The following is a 6394-nucleotide window of genomic DNA, read 5'->3' as shown; positions in this document are numbered from 1 at the left end:
TAGTCCACGAGATAACCAAGTCCAACAAATGAACTAACAGAATAAATAAGCTCATTAAATGGACTATAATAACTATATAAGTCCAACTCAACTACAAGTCCTATTAAGGGGAGAAATAACCCCCAACAAATATAAAGGAAAGAACACTCACATGCAGGTGGAAAAACTCGAACTCCTGATCTGCTAGTGAGATGCAAGAGTCTTGGCCGACTGAGCTAGCTCCAGTTGGTTAATGGAATCATGGTTCTGGTTTCCTTCTTTTCATCACTGATGAAATGCCGTCCAATAATTTCCATTCGACCAAAAAAAAAAAAAATTTTCCATAAAATTATTTAGTAAAAACACCACCACGTGATGCTCCGAATTACTCTACAACTACATATTCTCATGAAGTTTAGAGACTCCACGTAAGTATGCGATTCTAAAATGTTCCATAGCACCATGTAAAAGTACTCCCCTGCTACTCACTTTGAAATGCCCAACTTGCACTCAGATTGGGTGTTTTTTTTCCCTCATTTGGCACAAAGTTTTTTTTTTTTATATGAAGGTCAAGAGGATAATTTCACCTACCAACTCACCCAGGCAATTACTGACTAGAGAGCAATAAAATAAACCCTTTAAACACACACACCAAATTTGGCACAAAGTAGCTACCCCCATTTTATCAATCAATCTGTATACTATGTGCTGAACGCAGTAGGGGACGAGCAATATTAGAGAATAATAGTTTTACTTACATACATACATACATACATACATACATACATACATACATACATACATACATACATACATACATACATACATACATTGGACAATTCGAAGCAAAAGGTGGGCATTTGGTCTAGTGGTATGATTCTCGCTTTGGGTGCGAGAGGTCCCGAGTTCGATTCTCGGAATGCCCCCAATCTACCCATTTTACATCTTTTGCCTTGCGATTATGACAAGAAGTTTTCCCTTTAACTTTAAAAGAGGGCCAGCGGCATCGTATTTTTTCTTTTTCATGGAAAATAGAACAGAAGAACAAAAAATGGAAACTCAGTAATCAGCTTCTGCCCTCATGCACAAGTGTTGTGTTCGTACTATGCACGGGAACAAATAAAAACAATATTGGGGGAATATGTTTTGAATATTTCTCCCAAACATCCCCCAATGTTGTTTTTATTTGTTTCCGTGCATCGTACGAACACAACAAAAAGCCAAAAAATTGAGTTATTGCCTTTACGGAATATCTCCCAAATACTTTACAGAATATATTTTGGCTTTTCGCATTTTACTCAGGCTCCGTTCCAGAAATGGAATAAGAACTTATTTTTTGTTCAATAATAAAGCTTGTTCCAAAAAGATAAGAATGAGGTGCTTATTTTTGAAGAATTTATATAGGTACCAATAGGCGCCAGGGAGAGAAATCGTACCAACGGCCGTGCCAGGCCGTCTCCGGCCACAGGACGGCCGATCTATATATACGGAAAAGGGATGCTCGGATCAAGCACCCTATACACCTCGGATGCCGTTGATTCCCGCGCCGGCCCCCTCAATTTTTTTTTTAGAATTTTTGGACGGCTCGGATCGGCCATCCGGTGGCCGAAGACGGCCCGGCGCGGCCGTCGATACGATTTCCCTCCGCCGGCGCCCATTATCATAGCAACAGTCTTATTTTTTGTATAAGGCAACTTCAAGCTCAAAAATTATGTGTTTACGCAAATAATTTTCCTATCACTATGGATCTTATTTGATAGATCTCATTGAGATCTTTAATACGGTGCAAAAAAAAAATTGAATTTTTTTTTCATTTACATTATTTTTTAGTTTGAAAATGTGAAAGAAACTTTTTATTTGGATTTTGTGGAATGACCCTTTTTATTTTTGAATGAGAAGTGGCAAAATAAGTACTTATTTTTTAAGAAGGTTTCCGGCACAAAGCCTCATTGCCTTATTGGCAAAATCAGGGATGAATGTTGGTGTGTGGTAATGGTGTGTACTAAATTTAGGGTTTATTAGATGCATATTCTAAATTTGGCGGATTTTACAATTTGGCGTGTCCCTGCTGAGTATTGTATTTGCTGCACTGACACATTTTGAAAAAATGATCATATCTTTTAGCTCGGGTATCGGGTTAGCACACGAGTTGTTGATTCTGAAACTAGACTCGCATGTATTTTGGAATATGTGAAAGTTGTGACTTAGTTTGTACCAGGTTAAATTAGTTTTTGATTTGAAGTTGATAGACGTGCAGAATCTGTGATTTTGAATAGATTTTTGTGTAACTTTGGACGGGCATAATTTTGTCGTTTGGACTCCGTTTTTAACAAATTTAATATTAAAATTCATGTACCGGAGGTGTACTTTCTAATGATGGTAGTTTCATGATCTGGTTTTAATCCTCGAAGAAGTTGTAGGTAGAATACGACAGGCTGGTTGTAGATTTCAGACCAAATGTAGAGGTGATTTGGTGTTTGAGTGTTACGCTTGTTTAGGGACATTTATAAATCTTTAAGATCTTTAAGATGGATATGCTTGTATGCGTTAAGCATCGTTAATCTATTGTTAGTGTTATAGATTATTTTAAGGAGTTGGTGGTAACGTTTAAGCGTTCAATAAACTGATATGGTTAGCTTGTGACTAGGTAACAAGCCAGTCAATTGGGGAGGTTCCGAAATCGTAAGTTTGACGTACTTTGGTCGACACAAAGGTGATTGTATTTAATATGGTTATTTTCCGTATAATACTGTTGTGGTGGTGGATGTATATCTTGCTAATCGTAGTTAACTTTTGATATAGTTATCCTTACTGAGATATTGTTGTAGTGGTGAGTGTATAACATGCTACTGTTGTTTAGCTTTGATATGTTGTGAATGTGTGCGTGTGAGACACACCATGTCGTAAGCCATATCGTTCAATGGACGATGGTTGGGAGCATGGTGTGTGGGATATGAGATTTGGTTGTGCTATACGTGTTTGATGAAAATACATGCTGATGGATGTTGATTGAATCGCCGAAAGTTAACGTGTGAGGCATACCATGTCGTATGTTATGCCGGCTAATTGTCGATGGATGGGAGCATGGTATGTGGGACACCTTATATTGGGTTCATGGGATATGGCAGACGTGCCACTGCATGTGATGTGATTACATTCATATTGTTGTGCATTCATTATTATTGCTCAGTTGGGTAGATATGTTGATAATAACTGTTATATACATTCTAGTATTTCAGTTACATTGGTGATGTGTATTCATGTTGATATTCTTTTGGATATTGTGGTATTATATTGAGCATTTTTATATCTCACACACTCTGTCTTTCCTTTTTGGTTTGCTAGGTAGCAGCGCTACAAGAAAAATGAAAATTGGTGACAAAAAAGTGGCGACCAAATTTAATTTCATCACTAAATGAGTATATTTCGCGACGAAAAAATAAATTCGTCACTGTTTTAACAACTTCCGTGACAAAATAATTTCGTCACCAATTATACTTGTTTAACGACAAAAAAAAATATTTTCGTCACCAAAGGGTACCCATTTGGTGACGAAATACATTTTTTGTCACTGAAAGCTTAAAAAATGTGACGAAATTATTTTTCATCACCAATGGTAATTATTTGGTGACAAAATATATATTTTGTCGCCAAATGAGACCAATTTAGTAACGAAATATTTTTTTTGTCACCAAATGCTTAACTTTGGTAACGAAAAATAATTTCATCACCATTTTAACGCTTTCAGTGACGAAAAATATATTTTGTCGTTAAATGAGTACCTTTCGTGACGAAATTTATGAATTGCGCTTTGTCACTAAATATATTTTGGACATTACTCTTTACTAAAAACTCCGATTGAGATAATTCAAATTGGGTTTGAACAATAACTCAATTGCCTACAACTTTCATGTTTATCAAAATTGCTAATTTTAATGTTTAAATGTTCAAAATTACATTCGAAATATATTTCATGTTAAACATATATGTTATATATTACATATTTCAAATATTTACTGAAAAAGTGTGTGTGGTGCAGGTTGTCGGGACTTATGCGAAAAACTCAAGGACCTCGGGTACGAAACCCAGTAAGAGCAAGAAAGAAGGTTTTTTTTCCCATATGAAAATGTCTTTTGCAACGAAAAATTTCGTCACCGATGTGACCCATCAGTGACGAATTTTTTCATCGTTAAACAGAACAATAAGCGAGAAAAAAAATTTTGTCACCAATTATTCACTTTTTGGTGACAAAATATTTCGCCATCAAAAGGTACTATATGTGACGAAAAATAGATTTCGTCACCAGGTAGGAATCCTTGACAACCTTTAGTCGACAAATTTTTTTTCGTCACCTATATTATTTGTGACGAAAAACATGCAATTTGTGACAATTTTCATTCGTCACCCAATGCAATTTTTCTTGTAGTGCAGGTTGCTTAAAGTTAGTCCACTACCGGTCGTCGTGTTGATGCGTTTTGCTAGTGTCAGGTGGGATTTTGGTTACGTTGTTGTGGAGTGCTTTAGTTGGTGCAGAACTTAATTTGTAAGGAGTTGTAACTAAAGATAGTTAAAGCTTTTAAATTGTATAGGTCGTAATTATGTTTGGTCGATGGCTAGTGTTCTATTTGAGGTTAGTCTTGGACGTTGTGGATAGTCGAGTTTGTTGTAGGTGGTTGATGAAGAAGTTGGTTTATTCAAGTTGTAAGTAAGTCGTCGGTGAATGTGTTGAAATATAGAATTTTTAAAGTACTATAATGCAGATGTTGTTTCTTGGTTGTGCGATATTAAGGTTGGTTGGTCAATACGTTGACTCATTTTTTTATGTTATGTTAAGGTGTTAAGTCTTTCGCTGAGTGTTTATTTCTTACAGGTTATGAGGTGTGGTTTGGTCTTCTGTGTAGAATGTCACGTGGTCGCGCCGACTCGGGCCCATTTTGGGTGCCGTTTGCGGGGCGGGGCGTGACAGTAGGAATCAATGACGACCTTTAGTCAACAAAAAAAAAAATTCCATCACCAACTATTTGAGAGTTTGTGACGAAAAACATGCAATCTGTGACGATTTTCATTTGTCTCCAAAGACCAAATTTCTTAGGGTCCGTTTGATTAGTGAGGTAATGGTAGAAAATGAAAGAAAGAGGGAAAAATATACTTTTTTTGTGTTCACTTAGCAAGAATATCTAAAAAAGTTGTAAAAAGTAAACTTTCTTGTATAACTCTCTAAAACATGAGAGTTTGCTTTATTTTTCTCACAAAATGTGCAGGAAAATTTTATTTTCTTGAGAAAATCAATAACAATTACTTTAACTTCCTTCTTTATACTTTTCTCTCCACATTTTCTCATCTAATTTCGGCAATTTATTCCCTCCAAACAAGGATATCTTATTTTCTCTATTATTTTCTTGCAAAATTTCCATTCTAATCAAACGGATGTGAGAAAAAAAAATTCTTTTTCTTTTCTTTCATTTCACTTTCTATCATTTTCACTTTCCATTTTATTTTTCTCTCTAATTAAATGGATAGTAAAAAATGTAGGCTACACAAAGAAAATAAACGAAAACTCGTAAGTGTGATTTGTATAGTACTCCACAAGTCTCCACTTCCCAAAAATCTCACTCAAAACACACACACACACACACATACTCTCTCTCTCTCTCTCTCTCTCTCTCTCTCTCTCTCTCTCTCTCTCTCTCCTAAAAATAAAATATATAAGAATTTTGAGAATTTAGGATTGAGAGTTTGGAGGCTTTTGAGCCTAACTACATATATTTGATTATAGTAGTGCGTTAAAAACAACTATTATGTAATTTATACCTCATTATTTATGATTTAACGTTAGTATACAAGTTTAAATAAGAAAATGTTTGTACATGAAAGAAAATTAATTTTAAAGCTTGTTTCTAACTTTTTTGTATTTAACTTTGGTACTTTGCAAAGTATATGGAAATAAAAAAAAAAAACTCTTATTAGAAGAATGTCACATTAGGAGAGAGAATTAAGGAGAAAGTATGATTTTATTTTGTAGAACTTCATTTACTTAGTATGTAGTATAGATGGATAGAATCAACCATAATAGTAACTAAAAAATACTACTAATAAAAAAAATACTTGCACTCTGTCAACGAATTTTTCATCCTGGCTTATTATTAAATTTTTTTTTTGACAAAAGGGAGAAGATTTTATTAATCTGAGAGGAGGAAAAACGCCTACACATCAAAGAGAGAGGAACCCCATGGGGGCAAGGTAGTTGTCCACAGACTGGGACAAACTACAAGAAATGGCTTTCTCTGCACAAGTATGCGCAGTCCTATTACAATCACGTTTGACAAAATTTAAAATTCACACAACTGAAACGAATCCTTCAATCCTAAACAATCTTGTACCAAAACTGCTATATCCTGGCTTATTAGGCTATTTC

At 35.1% G+C, this 6394-nt stretch overlaps 1 non-coding gene across 1 annotated transcript; it reads left to right on the top strand.

Annotated features, from left to right (window-relative positions):
• The first annotated feature begins 833 nt into the window (after positions 1 to 833).
• On the top strand, positions 834 to 905 carry TRNAP-UGG (transfer RNA proline (anticodon UGG)). Its single transcript has one exon. It is a non-coding gene; the product is annotated as a tRNA-Pro (tRNA).
• The last annotated feature ends 5489 nt before the right edge of the window (positions 906 to 6394 follow it).

This window comes from Rhododendron vialii, chromosome 5a (assembly GCF_030253575.1).
Source record: "Rhododendron vialii isolate Sample 1 chromosome 5a, ASM3025357v1".
In the NCBI taxonomy this organism is placed as follows: domain Eukaryota; kingdom Viridiplantae; phylum Streptophyta; class Magnoliopsida; order Ericales; family Ericaceae; genus Rhododendron; species Rhododendron vialii.
This window is presented reverse-complemented; position numbering and strand designations above follow the sequence as displayed.